Source organism: Macaca nemestrina, chromosome 8 (assembly GCF_043159975.1).
Source record: "Macaca nemestrina isolate mMacNem1 chromosome 8, mMacNem.hap1, whole genome shotgun sequence".
Classification (NCBI taxonomy): Eukaryota; Metazoa; Chordata; class Mammalia; order Primates; family Cercopithecidae; genus Macaca; species Macaca nemestrina.
In genome coordinates this window covers 82,081,006-82,102,378 of record NC_092132.1, presented here as the reverse complement: position 1 = coordinate 82,102,378, position 21,373 = coordinate 82,081,006, and the positions used below count along the sequence as shown (strand labels likewise).

Here is a 21,373-nt window from a genome sequence, read left to right as displayed (position 1 = left end):
ATAATTTGCTGCCGCATAATCCTGATAAGATTGTTAATCTTTATTATTGCCTGTCTAGACTCTCGCATCTGGGGGTTGATTATGAGAAACCCGCACTGTACATTAATTTCTCTCTAGTTTGTTTTCAAGCTTATTAACTCAAATTTATAAACCAATTTCTGTTTATATGCCCCTAGAACAAGAATGTTACACTGAAATTGTTTCAGAGGCTCGACGTACATAGTAACTGGTGATTAATAAAGGATGCTTTAAGTGATTCAACTATTCACCTTTTGGGGGACAAATACAGACCAGGGGTGAGCTATGTGGTAGACGGAAGGTACCGAGCTCCTGATAATCATGTTTATTGTGAGTAGGACACACTCAAGCGTTAAAATCATGCCAATCGGTGTATTCTGATCTTATCCTTCTTCATACTGCACAGAACCATGTACTGTCTCTGCATCATATTACTATAATATGATGTTTCTTCATACTTTTTTTTGCTATTGTTGGACTTTCCCAGCCTGACTTATTTTCCTTGAAAATAGACATTGTCTTCATCTAGCACAGTAGTCAATACAAGCATATGTGCAGCACTTAATGAATGTTATTAACTTGCAGATTTGGAGGGTCAAGTCCGGCTAGGCTGTTCTGGGTGGGCTCTGCAGTCATCTGGAGTGTGCCATGTCAAGATCAAACTTCTCATGCTCTTTTCCTGCTGCAAAATACCCTAATACAGAACAATTTAAGGGTAAGCATCTGAGTCAAGTCCTTTGGGAAACCAGAGTGTATGAAACAATTTCTGATGAGTCAATGTTAGTTCCTGGGTGGCAGATTACCTCTTTTAGGGATTAGCAGGGGGTAGCAACTGATTGTCCAGATAACACCTGCTTCTAGTTTGGAATGCCTAGAAAAGCAGAGAGTTATCAGAATCAGAAACCTTTCTAAATGATATCACTGTCTCTAGTTTGCCCTTTAAATCAGTCATTTAAAGCAGGGGTCCCCAGTCGCCTGGCTGTGAACCAGTACCACTCTGTGGCCTGTTAGGAACAGGGCTTCCCAGCAGGAGGTGAGTGGTAGGCCATCGAACATTACCACCTGAGCTCTGCCTCCTATCAGATCAGCAGCAGCATTACATTCCTATAGGAGCCTGAACTCTATTGTGAACTGCGCATGTGGGAGATCTAGGTTGTGCTCTCCTTGTAAGAATCTAACTAAATGCTTGATTATCTGAGGAGGAACAGTTTCATCCTAAAACTTCCCCCAATCCCCTGTGGAAAAATTGCCTTCTGTGAAACTGGTCTCTGGTGCCAGAAAAGGTTGGGGACGGCTGATTTAAAGGTATAGATTGAATTCAGTGAACATTTCCCATTCTTCCTATGTTTGAGTATAAATTTCTTATATTCTTGTCTATTTTGAAAATAGCAAGAAATATTACTACGGATCAAATGTGTCCCCTAAAATTCTTTAATCCCAAATGTGACGGTGTTGATAGGTGGGGCTTAGTAAGAAGTGATTAGGCCATGAGGGCTCATGAACAGATGAATGCCATTATGAGGGGGGCTTTGTTATAAAAGTGAGTTCATCCCTGTCTTGCTCTTGCTCCCTTGTGCTCTATTGCTCCCCAAACTTCTGCCACAGCAAAAAGGTCCTCACCAGAGGCGGCCCCTCTACCTTGAACTTTCCAGCCTCCAGAAGTGTAAAAAATTACTTTCTTTTTCTTTTTCTTTCTTTCTTTTTTTTTGACAGAGTTTTGCTCTTGTTGCCCAGGCTGGAATACAATGGCATGATCTCGGCTCACCGCAACCTCGGCCTCCCGGGTTCAAGCAATTCTCCTGCCTCAGCCTCCTGAATAGCTGGGATTACAAGAATGTGCCACCACGCCTGGCTAATTTTGTATTTTTAGTAGAGATGGGGTTTCTCTATGTTGGTCAGGCTGGTCTTGAACTCCCAACCTCAGGTGATGCTCCCACCTCAGCCTCCCAAAGTGCTGAGATTACAGGCGTAAGCCACCGCACCCAGCCAATAGCTTTCTTTGCTTTGTAAATTACTCAGTCTGTGGCATTCTGTTACAGTAACCCGAAATGGACTAAGACAAATATTTTGCCTTTCAAGAGACAATACTCATGGTTGGAGTAGTTACAATCTCTTCCTAAACGTTTACATGGGAAAGGTAGAAAGAAGATGATTGATTTGCACTTTAGGTACAAGTTGACTGAAAATTCAGGGTTAGGGAAAATATACCAACTGTATATTCTTCTTGCATCTAATCTATGTTGCTGTTTAGGACAGAAATGTTATTTAGGACAGTAATTGCTATCATTAATTCTATGCTTACTAAGTGTCAGACACTTTATATACATACACAGTTAAACCTCACAATAAATCTGAGAGTTCAGTGTAATTATTCTCATTTTCCAGATGTGAAGAGGAGCAGTGAGGTAATCTTCCAGAAGTCACTTAGCTAATAAGTAGTAGGACCTTATGTGCCTTGGACCCATGGCCATGCAACTCTAAAATCCACAAACTGTTAAACTCTACGGTATATTAACAAAATACATAAAGTATAATTAGCAAAGATGATTTCTCCTTGTTTTGGGGTTGTATTCACCAGGCAGGGACCTTGTTCTATGTAGTAATTAATAACCCACTATAGAACATATCCAAGTAAATTCTTTAGGTATAAATACTAATATAAACATACACTTTTGCACGTAATTATTTTAATTATGTACTTGCATTTTCTTTATGGCAATACATTTAAATTTGCAACAGTATCCACCTATTGGTAGCGTTTACATTATTTTTCAAGAAAAATCATTATAATTTAAAAAATAATAGTAGAGAACCACATTTGACCACCAGATGGCAGCAATGTAGGATTTTGAAAGACTCAAACAGAATTACTTTCCAGACACCAGATATTTAAATTTCTTTAATTCAGCTTGTGCATACTGAAATATACCTTCACATTATCTTGAAAGAAAAGGTACATTTCATTTTGACAAAGAGAAAATGAATTTGAGCTCTGTATTTTTGGAAACCTGAATTCAAGAGGTTTTAATATGTAGACATATTTATAATAATTAAGATAATAAATTTATTTTTAAAGAATCTAGCACATTAGTCATAGCATGCAAATGAACTGTTTCACATACAAATGTTTCTTATCCTGTAGCAGGACAGACAAAAACCCATGTTTGGTTATACTTTTCAGCAATAATATTGAGTCAGACCATGGACTTAACCATACCAAAAGTACATTTTAATAACATAGAGTATGAGTTAGATTGTTCTCTGTAAGCTAGCCTAAATTGGTGTTTATTTTACTATATGTCTCAGCACAACACCAAATTCAAATATGGTAATAGTGGAAGTAATAACAATAATAACAACAGCATATCACATTAAAAGGGTTCTAAATAGTCAACCACACATTTTCCTATATATTATCTTATTTTATATTAAAAGCTAGTAGACTAATTTACATGTAAATTCAGAAACATTTCAGAGAATTAGTTCCGGAAATACTTCTCTAACTCTTACTTTCCTAGATGATTGTTTGGGGACAATGCCGTTGTGTTCAATTAAGAAGTTGCTGATTTATGAAAGACAGCATTTTATTACCACTAAACTCACAGGACAATCTGAAGGATGAGAGTTGGAGATACTTGTATCAATGGGACTCCTGAACCCCAGAACTGTCCAGTGATGAGACAGAATGGGTCTTTCATCAAGATCCACAGGGCCTGGTTTTTATCCCATGGTTGTCACTGATGTCATAGTTGTTGGACTGTAATATGCCTATTTCCTTGCTTTTTAAACCGAGATATTAAACTAGATAACCTCCCTATCTACCTCCAAAACCTCATAAATTTGCAATGTGGCCCTCCTGACAAACGTAACTGGCACAGTTAGAAATCTGTACAGGAAAATAGATGCATAATTTCATGGAAGATCACCTTTGTCCCAAACTCTTGGAAGTCTGACTCCTAGGGGAATCCCTTTGGTGGGAGTTAATATGTCCCTCATGTGTAACCATTAGTGAGGTTTTGTAAAGTGACAGACAGCATTCTTGGATTATATTCAATTTTAAATTTACAATTTAAAAAAATTAAAAATCACTTAACTCCACGTCTAGTGTCAAACCTAGGACTTAACAGGTTTCCAACACATCTGAGAATTCATTAGCATTCTTTTTCTTTTGTTCTTTGACTTCTCTTGACTTCACGCTCTGTGTACTGATTCTTCCTCAGCCATGCGAGAAGATCTAAAAGTATCTGTCTACAATACTTATTTTTTTAATGCCGAACAATTCCTCTCCCCAGGCTAGTGTTAATTATACTGTCAGGATGCACTGGTAGAGCTAGCTCAGTCAAAAAGAAAGAAAGAAAAAAACTATTGATAACTCGAGGCAAAGTTCTGTGGTTGAGATCACAGCAGAAGCAGCTGGTGGATGGGGAATTAAACTTCTGTATGACCCTCTGTGTGGATGTGGGTAGACGTGTGATGAGTGGTGATTTAGTGAGGTTGCAGATAATCATCTTTTATTTGCTTGGCTCCATCTCTGAGGCTCTTCAGATGATTTCTATTTCAGGAGAATGTACCTGTCTATCCTTAGGGAATGAGGCAGACTTTCCCCCGACCCTTTGTCTGGGGTTCCTACACTGACCTAGGACCCAACCATTAATTCTGTTGTTTCTAAAGTCAACAGCTAATGTCCTGCCACTGCTATGGGACTGCCCCGACTATCTCCAGCTATGCCACCTTCCTGCTCAGTGGTTTTGACCAATTTCCTTAACCTCTATGAAACTCAGTTTCATCATCCGTACCATTGATAATACCTACATATAATCATGCGTGTAAAGAGCCCTCACATAGTGACTGGTGTGTGACTAAACCCTGTTGTTCCTTTCCTTTTCTTCCCCAACGTCTCCTCAAATCATTATTGTTATTATTATTTTGAGATGGAGTCTGGCTCTGTTGCCCAGACTGGAATGGAAAGGCATGATCTCGGCTCACTGCAACCTCAGCCTCTTGGGTTTAAGCAATTCTCCTGCCTCAACCTCCCAAGTGGCTGGGATTACAGGTGTGCACAACCACACCTGGCTGCTTTTTGTATTTTTAGTAGAGACGAGGTTTTTCCATGTTGGCCAGGTTGGTCTCAAACTCCTGGCCTTAAGTGATCCACCAGCCTCGGCCTCCCAAAGAGCTGGGATTACGGGCTTGAGCCACTGCGCCTGGCCTCTCCTCAAATTCATCTTCCAAGAGTGAGAGCAGTCATGTTGTTTCAGACCAATGGTCCTAAATGCTTCCTCCTTCCTGCTTTGTAGTCTGTCTTTGTATATTGTCCTCCTATAACGATTCTCAGACTTTTGGACTTGTAAAATTTAAGGAAAGTTTTGAGAGCTGCCATAGGGCTGCAAACGTTTTATTTAGCAAAATACATGAAAAAGAAACACCAAAATATCTACCACTTACTGTTACCATTATTTTGTCAAAGGTATGACATTCCAACACTCAAAGGCAGGCGGGATGTCCTGAAATAAAGGACAGTCTCTAGAAGTAATAAATTTAGTATGACACGAATGAAAGCAAAGAAGCCGCCCTTGTTCCACAAGAAAGGAGCTCATGTCATGGGCAGTAAAAGGCCAGGACATTGTGTCCTGTGCATGGGGGCAACAGGTAAAGTGTCTCTCCCCAGCACAGACATGCCCCCACCCGCTGAAGCAGCACGAGAGGGTGCGGGGCGGTACCTCTGAGGTTAGTGAGCCACTGGCAGGAAAAAAATGACAGAGAAAGGTGAAGGGGCAGGAAAGACAAAGAATGAGTCGAATCTAAGAAAACCTGAATAGAGGAGAGTCTGTAGGGTGGAAGAATGACGGACAGGAAAGAAGACTTTGAAAAGTTTTGGTGTTTTTTTTTTTCTCAGAGACTGAAGTGAAAAATAAATTATTTTTCAACAATTTAGGATCGTGAACTGATTTTTTTTTTTTTTTTAAGGAATCTATGAGTAGAAGCAGGCTGCATTGACTTTATGCAGTTCACACTCCTGTCCTGTAAGTATTACTCTGTATTGGCATTATCCTCATTTGCCGTAGATGGATCTGGGTGCTGGCGTACAGAAAAACTGCTCTAGCATCCGGGCCGAGGGTGGACACAGGTGTTGGCGTGCTCCTTCAGTCTCAGACCTCACCTGCTCTCCCCACAACCCTGTTTGACCCCTGGGCAGCTCTCCTGTTCTTGGTGACTGTTAAAATAACTCTACTGTCACAACCAGTGCCACTCTTGACACTACAGATTTGGGGCTCGAACCAGGGCCAAGCTGGGGCAAGACTCTCTCCTTCACTTTACAAATTTAGTATCAGGTTCTATAGAGTTCACTGGGTTTTTCAGGTTTTAAGTCTTCAGAGAGTGCTCCAGGGAGCACTTGAAAAACACCATTTACAAATTATCCTTTTTGATGCTACTGAATATTTGCGGACAGAGTCAGAGCTAACTCACTCCTAATTCCAGTCTGCCTACCTTTCCTTCTCTTTCAGCATCAACTTTTTAAGTGTGGGGGTCTTAGTTGGGGTTTCCTAGGAAAGAGACTCTGGGATAGAGATTTGTGTGCAGAAGGTTCCCTGGGGCTGGTGTCACGGTGCACACTTGCAGGGGTGTGAATGTAGCAGGACAGGGCCTGGAGGTGGACTATGATGCTGGCTCAGCACACTTTCCCTGGATTGAGGGCCTCTGGGTAAGGACAGCCCTTTGGCCTTTGAGCCACACTGGGCAGTCATTGGCTACAGCCTGACCCGGGGTGGGGTGGGGTGGGGTGTGATCTTGGCCACATGACTCTCTGACTGAGGCTAATTTTGGGTTGAGTTATAGCTAAGTGTTGTCTGCCACCTAAGTCCTCAGCATTGCGCTGTGAGGGCTTCAGTCCTGCAGAAGGTGTCTGGGTAGTGCACACCACACTATCTATGACTGGAAGACTTAGGACTTACCCCCTCCTTCCTTTGTTCGCATCCAGGGGTTTATGGCATTTGCAATGCAGGGTCACTTAAGTTCCACAAATCCCAAAGTCCACAAATCCCAAAGTCCTCCTCATCATTATTATTTTTTTAAGGAAGCCTACTTGAACCTATGCGAAATAAATTCCAGGAGGCTTCAGGGAAATTCCTGAGAGGTCCTTGGCTGGGTTTGCTATCCTCGCCAGTTCACATTAATATTTATTCTGCCCTTTGTAAAAGGTGTGCTTTACATGTAGCCTTCAATTATTGTGATCTCGATTCTCATTTGCAGATTTATGAATAATGAGATCTAGACTCAGTGAAGGCGAACACTTGTCCAAGGCTGCACAACTAGTGTTGGGATCAGAGTGATAATCTCAAAGCCCTGCTCATTCCCACTTCCTTCCCCAGCCACGTTCCTTGCCCACTCCTCATGAGATGGTTTTTACACAAGAGACTGGTGGTCTCTTTTTGGCAAATCCAAAGGACAGTGTGTGTCCTCTTTTTACACTTGGCCTCTCTTCAGTGACTGACTGTTGACAAGTTGCCTCTAAAAATATTTTCTTCTTTTGGCTTCTGTTATTAATATTTTATGCTCACTTGGCTTTTCTCCTTCCTTTGTGCTTAGCTTTCCCATCTCATCTTTAGCTCGCCTTTTTCTGTCTTTGCATTAGATATTTCTGTTCCCTGAAGTTTGGTCTTACCTTCTCATTCTGTGCTATCTATGTATCTTGTTTACTCTCGCAGATTTGTTACTTTTTATAGGTTAAGGGTTCCCCATGTTTCTACCCCAGATTCTACTTTCGAATCCATGTATGCAGCCAGCTCTCTGCTGAACATCTCTACTTCAATGCACCATTGGTCCTACCAGGCAACAGTTATACTATCGAGCACTATTTGGTTCAAATTAATATTGAAACAAAAATGAAATCTGAATTCACTAAGGCCAAAATGGGGAAGTCATTGGATAATGTGACCAAATCATGGGCACCTGGCATGGGGAACTCTAGTGCATCGGACCTGGCCACAATCACTTGTCCTGGCTTCTTTTTGTTGTACTGGCTCCAGGATGACGGCTGGTAGATCATAGCTCTTATTGCAGAGCTCCATGATACGAGAGGAAAAGAGTGCTTCTCTTTAGCTGCATTTCAGAAATACCTGGGAAAGTCCCTCCTGGCCCATACTACATGTGCTTATCCTGAAGACCAATCACTGTGGCCACATATAATAACAATAACAACAACGATGATTTTAAAAGTAACCACATTGTTGAATACTTTTTTTTTTTTTTGTTGCAGGCACCATGCTCAGCATGTATGTTTATGAGTTCATATAACCTTTACAATACCTTCCTGTGCAGGTACTATTATTATTTCCATTTTATAGAAAAAGACTGGGTTAGAAAAATTGAGTAATAGATGTGCAAATTCACACATCTATTAAGAGGAGGAGAAATAATTCAAATCTAGACAGTTGGACTCCAGAACCTGTGATGATCATTAGAGAGCTCTTACTCCCTTTGAAGGTGGAAACATTACTCTGCAAAGAAGAGAGGGGATGTATCAACACTTCAATCTTTTTGTTTTTCTTTTACAAAATACATATAAGATAAATTTACTTTTTTTTTTTTTTTGAGACAGTCTTGCTCTGTCACCCAGGCTAGAGTGCAGTGGTGCAATCTTGGCTTACTGCAACCTCCACCTCCCGCGTTCAAGCAATTCTTCCTGCCTCAGTCTCCCAAGTAGCTGGGATTACAGGACTCCACCACCATGCCCAGCTAATTTTTGTATTTTTAGTAGAGACAGAGTTTCGCCATGTTGGCCAGGCTAGTCTTGAACTCCTAACCTCAGGTGATCCGCCTGCCTCAACCTCCCAAAGTGCTGGGATTACAGGTGTGAGCCATCGCATCCGGCCAAATTTACCCATTTTAAAGTGTACAGTTTGGTGGCATGAAGTACCTCTGCAATGCTGTGCAACCACTATACAATTCTGAAATTGTTTAATCACTCCAAAGAGAAACCCTGTATCCATTAAGCAATCACTTCCTATCCTCCCTCGCCACAGCTCCTGGCAACCACAGAACTGCTTTCTGTTTCGTTTTTTTTTTTTTTGAGACAGAGTCTCGCTCTGTCACCCAGGCTGGAGTGCAGTGGCGTGATCTTGGCTCACTGCAGGCTCCACCTCCCAGTTCACACCATTCTCCTGCCTCAGCCTCCCGAGTAGCTGGGACTACAGGTGCCCGCCACTACTCCCGGCTAATTTTTTGTATTTTTTGGTAGAGATGGGGTTTCGCCGTGTTAAGCAGGATGGTCTCGATCTCCTGACCTCATGATCCACTCGCCTCGGCCTCCCAAAGTGCTGGGATTACAGGTGTGAGCCACTGTGCCCGGTTGTTTTTACGGATTTGCCTATTTTGGATGTTTCACATAAATGGAATCACTTTCAGTAGCTGGCCTTTCGTGTTTGGCTTCTTTCACTTAGCATTATGTTTTTGAATTTCATACGTGTTGTAGTGTGTATTTTATTCCTTCCCATGGCTGAATGATATTCCATTGTTTGGGTTATATCATATATCATATGTGGTTACATTTAAATAAACTATCTAGAATAGGCAAACCCATAGACAGAAAGCAGATTAGTGGTTTTCAGGGGGATAGGAGGAGGGAAGGATGGGAGTGAATGCTTAATAGGTATAGGGTTTCTTTTTGGGCTGATGAAAATGTTCTGGAATTAGATAGTGGTGACATTTGCATAGCATCTTGAATATACTAAAATCCATTGAACTTTACAGTTTAAATGGTTAAAATGGCAAATTTTTTTTAAAAAAGAGAGGACTGGAAAAAATAAGCTGGGAGATATTCATTGCCATCTTGAGCAGAACATGTCCCCAAATAGATTTAACCTCCTCATCTGTGACCCTCCAACCTGTTCCTCTTCCACATCTCCATGACAGTGGCCAGTACAGCTGTGTGTTTAGTTGCTTGAGTGAGAAAACCCATGACATCCTTGATGGCTGCTGCTTTCTCATCACCTTCAGTGAAATAACCATGAGGCACAAGCCCTCCTCTTCCTAATATGCCTCATCCATCCTTTTCAGCCTTCACATCATTGTTAGTGTTATTAGCAGTACTCACCACTTACTCATTCGGCATTTCCTGGGTACCCGTCACTGCGCTGTGCTTTGATTCAGACCACCCTTTCACACAGCTTTTCCACTTGTCTTCTAGTTGCTATGGGTCCTCTTTTTTACCTCCTTCTATTCTATTCTCACTTGCAGAATGATATTTTATGAATCTTTGGTCTGCTTGTGTGACTTCCCTTCTTAAAACCTTTTGATAGCTAGCCATCAGCCTCAGACCAAAGCGAAATTCCTTAATCAGGCTTTCAAGGTTGTACTTTTTAATTTGCCATTTCTTAGCCCACAGGCCTCACTTCTCCCCATTCTCTCCTGCTCCTCCCTCCAGGCATCCTGAGTCACTTACTGTTTGTCAAATACGCCAAGCTGTCTCTCCTGCCTTTGTGCTTTGTGCATGGTGTTCTCTTTGCCCTAAACACTTCCTTTGGACTCTTCTGCACCTGGCTATCACCTATCCAAACTTCAGGTCCCAGTTTCGATGGCACTTCACTTGGGAAGTCTTCTCTTGACCCCCTATGACTGGATTAGGAGCCCGTCCTGCATGCTAGCACAGAACCCCATACTTAATCCTGTTGTCACACACACTGCACTTGATTGCAGAGGCCAGTTCAGCTGACTGTAAGCTCCTTGGGCTTGTATCCTTTGCATGCCTTTAGTAGTGCCTGGTATGACATAGGCTCACATAAATACTGGTTGAATGTGTTTCTAGGAAGCTGAGCCTGGCACCATGCATGAAAGTAGGACAGCTTTAGGGTAAGGGTTCCTTGCATGGGCCTTATCACGGTGGCCTGCCTCCGTGTCTCCATGTGGCAATGGGAACAAAGACAAAGATGAGTGTTTATGGTGTAAGCCTCTTAATCCATATTGTGACTCATGCCACTAATAGGAATCCTACAGAAATTGGATGAGGATAAATGACAATGTTGCAAGGGTTTATTTAAAAAATGGCTGTAGAATTCTTCCTCACTGATTATGGTCAAGACCTTTTTGTAGTCTGCCTTTAGCTCTTTGAAATAAGATATTTCAAATAATACTTAAATAATAATAATGTTTCAAATAATATTTAACAATACTGTCTCATCCTTCTCCTCCTCACCACTACTAATATCTCCTCATTGCAAATCTCTATTATAATTTCCCCTTCACTGAAAGTCAGTCAGTCTAAAGGCATCCATTTCATGGACAATTATTACATATTATACTGATGCAGAGCACATTTAATGACAAGAAATAAAAAGAATTGACTGTCACTGCAGGCTTGTCACATTAGATAGTCTTGGGAATTTTATTTCCCTGTTGTGTGGTGAAGACAGTGTAAAGTCTGCAGTGTGAGCCACCACATTTATTATAGACTCAACTCTTCATCCATTTGCTTCGTTAGTTTCTTGAGGGCACATCAAAATGTAGAACAGGTTTTTCCAAGAAAAAAAAAAAAAGAACAGAAAAAAAAAAACCCACGAGTATTTATTTCTACTTTTGTTATCAACAGATCCTCAAATTGTAATACATAACCAGGAAATTCTCTGGCAGGAAAATGGAAAAATAATGTTGACTGTTCATACCTGCTTATCTCAACCCCTTTCACAGGCCATCTAATGGAAATTCCCTTCAGTTGGATTCGGCATTGACACCTTTCTGCCCATGGCTTCCTGTAACCCAAGGAGGCCGAGTAGGAGGTGGAATAGAACAGCTTTTGTCTCATTAGCAAGTAGTTGCCTCTGCTTTGTCCAGAGAAGTTGCTCCTGTGAAGATCATTTCTAAAATATATATATATGTATATATAGATATATATTTTTTTGAGATAGAGTCTGGCTCTGTCACCCAGGCTGGAGTGCAGTGGCATGATCTCAGCTCACTGCAGCGTTAACCTCCAGGGCTCAAGTGATCCTCCTACTTCAGCCTCCTGAGTAGCTGGGATCACACATGTGTACCACCACACCCAGTTAAGTCTTTGTATTTTTTTGTAGGGATACAGTTTTGCCATGTTGCTCAGGGTGGCCTCAAGCAATCTGCCCGCCTCGGCTACCCAAGATGCTGGGATTACAGGCATGGCCACCACACCTGGTCCACTGATAATTTAATCACTATGGTCAGAAGTGCTGCCTCGATTACCCCAGCTTCTGGAAACAGAGGAGAGGAAGCTGTAGTTGGAGGTTCTAACAAATGGCCAGGGAGGTGTATCCTCCGCTACAGAAATGAGAGTTCTTGGGCTGCTTTTTGAGGAGCAGTGTGGTACAGTGGAAAGATTACAGGCTTCAGAGCCAGTCGGATCTAGCCTTATATTATAGCTTTCTCCATTTCTGTCTGTGCAATTGTTACTGGAAATTCCTGAGTCTCAGTTTCCTCACCTATAAAATGGACTCAATAACTTCTACCTTGAAGTGTTATTGTGAGGGATAAATATTAAAAATAATGAACAAATATTGAGTTTACGTTTTGGGCCAGGCTCTGTACTATGTCTTTTTTTTTCTTTTTTTTTGAAACAGGGTCTCGCTCCGTTGCCCAATCTGGAGTGCAGTGGTGCGATCTTAGCTCACTGCTACCTCCACCACCGCCCTCGCCCACCCACTCCCTGGGTTCAAGGGATCCTCCTACCTCAGCCTCCTGAGTGGCTGGGACCACAGGCATGTGCCACCATGCCAGGCTTATTATTTTTGTACTTTTAGTAGACATGGGGTCTCGTCATGTCACCCAGGCTGGTCTCAAACTTCTGAGCTCAAGCTATTTACCTACCTCAGCCTCCCACAGTGTTGGGATGACAGGCATGATCTACCATGCCTGGTCTGTGGTACATCTTTTATAAACATTATCTATTTTATCTTCCTGAAAAGCACCAGGTTGTTTTTTCTTATTCCATATTGCCGTGAAGACACAACTTTAGAGGGTCAGTCAGAAGTGCTGCCCCGATTGCCTGAGCTTCTAGTTCAGTAATTGAATAATTTACCTCATGTCCAACAGCTGGTAAGAGCCAGAGCCTGGGGAAACCCACGCCAGTAGGTGTAAACGTTGTGGCCCTAACATGGATACTAGTTTTTCTCAAGCTAAAGTAATGTACTAATCCTTTTAGGGAAAAAAAATTCTTGGGCCCTTATTATAGATGTAAACTATTCTGTTAAATATTGATATTTGCATAAGCTGAAAATGTCAGCATAAGATGAAAAATGTAAGTGTATGTTTGATAGTGTGTGAGAGAGATGTTGGTTTCCTGTTTGTTGCAGCCCAAATACGCTGCTAACTACTAAAGGCAAAAGAGCTTTTGAGACCAGCATGACTCTTGTACTCCGGGCCCTGCCATACTCCAATTCTCCTGCCACTTTTCTCCATGGGAACTACTGCAAGGTCTTTTGTCTTGCAGCCTCTGATGTCATTGGGCCTTCATTTGGCTGAAAAGCAGGATTTCCATATTAAATTCACTTTTGTTGATTTCACATTAGCCTTAGATACAGTGCCACTGGGTGCCAACACGTTCATGAAAAAAATGCTGAGGCAGGCACTTTAGCAATGTTCTCAGATTTAAGTAATAGACCTTTTTAAAGGAGAAAGCATTTCTTGGTCCTATTAAGTTATAAGGTTGTTATCTATTGATTGGAATTATGCTTTTATTACTTTTTAAAAGGCTATTAGTTTAATAGAGACACCAACTTTATTTTTTCATCTTTATTTTTATTTTTATTTTTTAGATGGAGTCTTGCTCTCTCACCCAGGCTGGAGGGCAGTGGCACAATCTCAGCTCACTACAACCTCCGCCTCCCGGGTTCAAGTGATTCTCCTGCCTCAGCCTCCCGAGTAGCTGGGATTACAGGCACATGCCACCACACCTGGCTGATTTTTGTATTTTCATTAGGGATGGTGTTTCGCCATTTTGGCCAGTCTGGTCTCAAACTCCTGACCTCAGGTGATCCTCTGACCTCAGCCTCCCAAAGTGCTGGGATTACAGGTGAGCCACTGTGCCCGGCCAGAGACACCAACTTTAAATATTTTGCTAGGAATCCTCATGCTATCAAAAATACAGTTAAGACTCCCAGTTGTCTGAGGGCTTCAGGGAAGCACCAGTCTTCACAGTGTTGGTCTTCATAATGCTGGCTTGACAACAGAAAGGTGGACAGAAAGGGTTTGGTTGCAGCAAGTGTGTGTCAAGTGTGAAGTAACTGAATATGTATTTCATTACATTTTAAACTATATTTTTTGAATAGGCTATATAGTCACATGGTCCAAAATATTATTTTATTTTTTTAGAGACTGGGCCTTGCTCAGTCACCCAGGCTGGAGTGGTGCAATCATGGCTCACTGCTGCTTCGATCTCCTGGGCTCAAGTGATCTTCCTTCCTCAGCCTCCTGAGTCCAAAATTTTAAAAGTCTAAAAAAAAGTTTTGAAGTTTAAATCAGTAAGTTTATACACTGTGTAGGAATTGGTTAATATTTGTACTATTTTTCATCTCTTTGCCAGTCAAGAAGGTGGATAATAATAGAAAGGTATGTAGAATATATGGAGGACCATATTTATGTGTTTCTTGTCAAGGCTGATTTCAAATGCCTATGAGGCAATTTTTTAGAAACACGAATAAATAAATTGCAATACTATATACACCTATGCATACCTATGTGGATTCTCCCTTGTGACAGAAACTGAGTTTTGGATAGAACATTTCCAATATTGATGAGAAAACACATGATGTGCTGGAATGAATGGATCTTCAGCAAGTCATAGATACGTTGCCTGCTGCGTCGCATAACATTTCAAGATACTGGATCCAGGAATCAGATTTGTGTTACTGGGAAGACTTTGGAGAGAACAGATGTGAAATGCTAAGCCAAATGAGTGTGTGAGCTTTTCACATCTGTCCCTTTAATTTTCTGTATTTTTACTTCATTATTTGTGTGGTTGGAATGCTGTATCTGTCATATGCCAACAGATGGCAATATTATAAGATCATTTTTTAAAGATGGTTAAAATGAACGACATTCTCTGCTGTTCCTGGATTAGTCAGATGGAAGAAACAAGATCTTTATTGGTTGTCTCTTTGGTATTACAAAATTCTATTTTTATAAATTTTTCATAAAATATTAGCAACATTTTTTTCATGTTACTGCTGCCTCTTTTTGACTAGTTTTTTTCCTTTTCCTTAATACTTAACTTCAGATTCAACCCATCTTTGCTATATTTTATGTGCAAATCTTTATATATCTGCTTTGAAATGCAAATGAAAGCAAACTATTGGTATAACTGTATTTATCAAGTAGTAATAAAGTAGTATTAGTTATATGAAATGTTTAATGTCATCAACATTTGAAAATGCTTACATATTTGAAAATTCCTTTGCCTTGTTAGAGTACAAAATATAAGCAAATCCCACTCATATTGCCCCTCTTCTTCTTTTTGTTTTTAACCAATTTTTAGACTGGCAGAAATGTCTTTGTTTCAGAACCATGTGTTTGTTCGAAATTTGTAAACTCTTCCGGAAAGGGTTGTATTTTGGACTAAGCTTCTCTTCTTAGCAGCTTAAGAATCCTGTCATCTGACCTATGATAGAACTTCTAAAGACGTTTAAGGAGCTCTAAGTGCTGGTCGTTGATATGAGTGTTGAGCAAAATCTTAAGATGGGAAAGATATATTGTTGAAGGCATCCAGCCTGTATTGTTGCCCCAAGAAGGAGCACTATTATCCCATAACTTCTCTTTATTTGTCATTTTATTGGTTCCCTTCCCTGCACCCAGCTACCTCCTGGGCCCTGCGAACATCTCATGCAATGCCTCTTTTTGGGGATGTAATCCATGTCTATCTACAGATTTTCAGACACCAACCATATGTCAGAGAGTTCAAATATATCCCCAGGCCTGATCGCATTTGGAAGGGCTTTCCTGCATTTCAGCCTGCTGGAGACGTGGTGCTTGATGTATTTACCCTCTGGGAACTCAAATTCAATTTGCCCAAGAAAATTATTTCCCTGGATGAACATAATCCATTTCCCACAGGGTTCAGGCTAGAAAATTTTTCTATTGTGAGTTCCTTAATATTTGAGTCCCAAGAGAGACTGTGAAAGGAAAAGTCTAAAAAACTGGATATTTATCACCCCTTTGGAGATTCCCAATGCTTCCCAATGTAGCGAAAGCTCAGAGAAGACTTGCAGAATGAAGTGGCTTTAACTCAATTTAACCTAGTATCTCCCAAGCTTATTTGAACATGGGACCCTTTAAAAAAATATAACCCCGTCCTGTGAAACCAGTGCCTGGTGGAAACTTTGAGGGACACAAGGTAGGAGTCATCTTTGATTTTCCCTTTCCTCTCCCCACTTTGAAAATTGGGATGTACTATGCCTATGGTAAAGTGCACAAATATTAAACATATGGCTTGATTTCTGTATAGACACACCTGTGTAGACACACACCACCCAGATTTAAAAAAATTGAGCATACTCTATGATTCCACTTAAATGAGATTTAAAACAGGCAAAATTAATCTATAGTGAATAAGGTAGAATAATGGGTCTCTGGTGGTGGGCACAGGAGGGGGATGGGAATGCAAGATACAGACTGGAAAGTGGCCTGAGGAAACTAAACAGTTTGTGGAGCTATTCCATCCCCTCCCCACCTGCACTCATGTTCACCTGGGTTTATGAGGTTATGGTTTGAATGCCTTGACTGCCTTCTTGCTTTCTGTTCTCACTGAATGCTCTCTACTTCCAGTGGCCCTTGCTGTCCCTGGACTATGTGTCTCCCTCTTCCTGGGCTACCCTCCTGATTACTGATGCTTCTCATATGTCTCTGGCATCAAGGGTAAATGTCACTTGCAATGAAATCTGAGCTCAGAACCTCTTTTTTTTGCACCGCCCACATTCTGTGTTCACTCCATTTATTACACTTACTATGCTGTGCTGCCATGGTCTGTGATGCATCTGTGTCCCCACTGGACTATCAGTCTCTTGAGATCCCACTGAGCGATATTGATCGCTGTTCTAGCTCAAGTGTATGGTGGCATCTTTTTTTTTTTTTTTTTTTAATGAATCCACAACAAGCCAATGAATCTTCCTGCTTCCTATCTCAGTCTCAGCTTTTCATCCACCCTCAAAGACAAGTCCTTTCTAAACTCTAGGCCTGGTTATGTGTATTATTCTCCCTATCATTACTCTTCAGTGGCTCCCCTGAGCTTTAAGAATGGAGGCCAGACCTCAGACTTCTTCATCTGTCACTCAAGGACTATGCAGACTCACTCTACTCAACTACACAAATTGTTTTTTCCACCACTCCCTGTTGACCATTCTCTGTCCAGGGACCCAAGCCCCTTCATATCTCCTAGTATGGCAGATCCTCTTATGCTTCCAGGCCTGTGTTTAGGCTTTTCCTTCTGCTTTTCATGCCTCCACTTAAGTTCTTTGAGTCTCAGTTCAAACATTCGTTCATCCAACAAACATATTGTACTTTCTACTAATTCCCAGGAACTATTACATGCCCTGAGATACAGAAGTGCACAAGACCAACAAAATCCATGAGCTTACATCTGAAGGCAAAGAAAGCTGGAAAATCTGATGAAGTAAGTGATTTTACATGTTAATGATGAGCTTTATAGATCATTCTTTAATATAGTACAGTGATTGGCAGATGTTCTAATTAACAGCATCTTATTTGCTTTATTGAGCTTTGAAATTAAATTCTGAGAACTCTCATATGAGTATCTTCTGTATTTTACATGTTGATCCTTTCAGTAGTTTAAAAATTATCCCATAACCTTGCTCTTAACAAGATTTTTACACATTTTTAAATAAGGGAAAGCATACATACGTCAGCTTCAGGTACAAAAAGTGAGCTATACAATCGTGTGTCGTTAATGAGAGAAATAAATTCTGAGAAATGCATTTTTAGGCGATTTAATCATCATGCATCTCCTAGAGAGTACATACCCAAATCTGGGTGGTCTAGACTACTACTCACCTAGGTTATATGGTATAGTCTATTGCTCCTAGGCTACAAACCTGTTACTGTACTGAATACTGCAGGCAACTATAACACAATGCTATTTGCAATACAAACATATCTAAAAATAGAAAAGGTGCAGTAAAAATATGATATGATAGTCTTATGGGACCACCATTGTATATGTGGCCCATCGCTGACTGAAACATCATTATGTGGTGCATAACTATTTAATACCACTACACAGCTTTTTAGGATTTTTAATTGTTTACCTTGAAGTAGGAAATCAAAAGGATAGTGTGATGTAGCAGAAAGAGCAGTAGGTCAAGAAACTTTAGTCTCATTTCAGTTCCTAACTCTTCTATTAGCTATGTGACCTTGGATAATTCACATAGCATATTGCGTTCATCTATAAAAGATATACTTGAAGTTGAAAATCTAAATTTTTCTTCAGTGTTAAAATTGCTGCAACAAATAGAACTAGGTAGAACTCTATCTTCCTTAAAGGAAAACTCATTTATGAAATTTGGGCTATCTTTATAAAAGAAATTGGCCGGGCGCGGTGGCTCAAGCCTGTAATCCCAGCACTTTGAGAGGCCGAGATGGGCGGATCACGAGGTCAGGAGATCGAGACCATCCTGGCGAACACCGTGAAACCCCGTCTCTACTAAAAAATACAAAAAAAAACTAGCCGGGCAAGGTGGCGGGCGCCTGTAGTCCCAGCTACTCGGGAGGCTAAGGCAGGAGAATGGTGTAAACCCAGGAGGCGGAGCTTGCAGTGAGCTGAGATCCGGCCACTGCACTCCAGCCTGGGCGACAGAGCCAGACTCCGTCTCAAAAAAAAAAAAAAAAAGAAATTAAGGTGTAGATTTTTTTTTTTTACCTTGCTGTTCTTAATGTTATTGTATGAATGACCTCAACATTGTTGATTTCAGTGACAAATTCTCAGTCCTCATTTATATTTGGCCTGTGAAGGGCACTTGACCAGTCGATAATTTCTTCCTCCTTCTTCAGTCCTTTATTGTACAGTCTTTTATTTCCCCTTCTTCATTCACTGCTCTCAGTTTTCTTTACATGCTCCTCTTTATCTTACTGACTTCTAAACAATGGTGTGACCCAGGGCTAAGCCCCAGTTTTGTTTTCTATCTACAATTCTTTCTAATTACCTTGTATTAGTTATCTATTGCTGTATAACAAATTGGCCCCCAAATTTACAGCTTCTGACAATATACATTTATTATCTTACAGTTTCTGTGGGTCAGAAATCTGGGTATAACATTACTGAGTCCTCTGACTTAGGGTTTCTCACAGGTTGCAATAAAATGTCAGCAGAGACTAAGGTTTCATCAGAAGGCCTGACTGAGGAAGGATGTACATCCAAGCTCACATGATTGCTGGCAAGATTCAGTTCTTTCGGGCTGTTGGAATCAGGGCCTCAGTTCCTGGCTGGCTCCTGCCTGAAGGCCACCCTCAGTTCCTTGCCATGCAAGCTTCTCCAACATGGAAGCTTGCTTCATTATCCTTCAAGATCTACTTCTACCTATTCCTGCTTGCTGTAATCATAAAATCAGTGATGTGTAAAAGGCGTCTCATAGTATGTTCCACACTGAATTCCTGATTTACAATCCATCTTCCCATCCCAGGTACGTTCTTCCTGCAGTTCTGCTGTGTCAGTAAGTGGTGACTACATTTTTATAGTTTCACATGCCGAAAAACCTTACAGTAATCAATGATTGCTCTCTCACAACACATCAACTCATCAGCAAATCATACTGACTTCACTTTCAAAAGACTTTATATCCAGAACTCAACCATAGTTTGGTGCCTCCCCCAGTTACCACCCTGGTCCTGTCCACTAGCATCTCTTGCCTAGATTACTGTAATAAATTCCCAAATTACTTCTGTGCTTCTCCATTGCCACTCTTCACTCTATTATCAACAGTGGCCAGATTGTTCTTGTTGAAAGGTAGATCAAGTCACGTCATTTTTCTCTTCTGAACCTCTCAGTGACTCTTTGTTTTAGTCAGATTAAGAGCTAATCCTTGTGGGGTGTCTACACTGGCTGGCCCTTTGTTTCCCTCTCTTGTCTCATCCCCTCACTCTCTGTTCCAGCCACACTGACATTCTAGCTGCTCCTTGAATGCACCAGGCATGCATTTAAAAGTGTACCCAGTATTGGTTTTAATCAGGTCTGGCATGATTATAGATACAGAAATGATTGTTATGAAGGGAAAAGTTTTTACTCATGGTTCCTAGAAGCAGGAGACGTTGTAAGCCATGCTGGGCCACCCAGGAAGCACCAGTGTCAGTCAGGAGGCAAAGGAGTGAGGGGAGGCATGGGGAAAAGCTTTTGCTGTGATTTCCATGGGGAAAGACAAGGCAGAGTAACCAGCCTTAGGATGGGCCAGTCTAAATGATTTCAGAAGGCTCTGGAGTACAGAGGCTGCCTCTGGTTGTCTGATACACGGCCCTGGGGTGATTAGGACGTGGGAATACTGGCCCTCAGTGTAGGGGCTCAATAAAAAAGGTGGCTGGAGGTATTGACTTTGGGTTGGTTGATTTGCAAGTGAAAGGCATTGCTCTCTCTAGCAACTAGCTCACCCTGGGAGGGGTGGTCTCTCTAGGATCCAGCAAGGACCCAGATGCCAGACCATCAAAAATTCAAAAAATAAGAACATAACACAAACTGGGTGTGGTGACTCACGCCTGTAATCCCAGCATTTTGGGAAGCTGAGGTGGGCGGATTGCTTAAGGTCAGGAGTTCCAGACCAGCCTGGCCAACATGGTGAAACCCTGTCTCGATTACAAACACAGAATTAGTCAGGTGTGGTGGTGAGCACCTGTAATCCCAGCTACTTGAGAGGCTGAGGCAGGAGAATCGCTTGAACCCAGGAGGTGGAGATTGCAATGAGCCAAGATTGCGCCATTGCACTCCAGCCTGGGTGACAGAGCAAGACTCTGTCTAAAAAAAAAAAAAAAACCTAAAAGAACCTACAGTCAATATGACATGCTCCCATATCACACAACTGCACTTCTCATTTCTCTGTGAGGGCTGTCACTTCCCCAGATATTTGCGTGAATCGCTTTATCAGAGTCTGTTCAGGATTGTTTATCTACCAGGTCTTCCCTGACCGCCATCCATTCAATCTGGCCCTCCCTCCTTCAGTCCCATCATCTTCCTCTTATTCTGCTTTTCTGTTCTCTTTAGCACTTATCACTTTTGACATGTATTTACTTATTGTCTGTCTCTCTCAATTAGGATGTAAACTGTATTAGCATAGAGACTCTGTGGGATATATATATGTCACACACACACACATATATCTTCCTCAAAAACTGAATAAATGAACAA

The 21,373-nt window shown here is 41.3% G+C and overlaps 1 long non-coding RNA gene across 1 annotated transcript; it reads left to right on the top strand.

Annotated features, from left to right (window-relative positions):
- The first annotated feature begins 607 nt into the window (after nucleotides 1-607).
- Nucleotides 608-20,455, top strand: LOC105482213 (uncharacterized). The gene is made up of 4 exons (XR_987454.2): nucleotides 608-733; nucleotides 5,986-6,041; nucleotides 17,547-17,641; nucleotides 19,333-20,455. It is a non-coding gene; the product is annotated as an uncharacterized lncRNA (long non-coding RNA).
- Nucleotides 20,456-21,373: the final 918 nt, after the last annotated feature.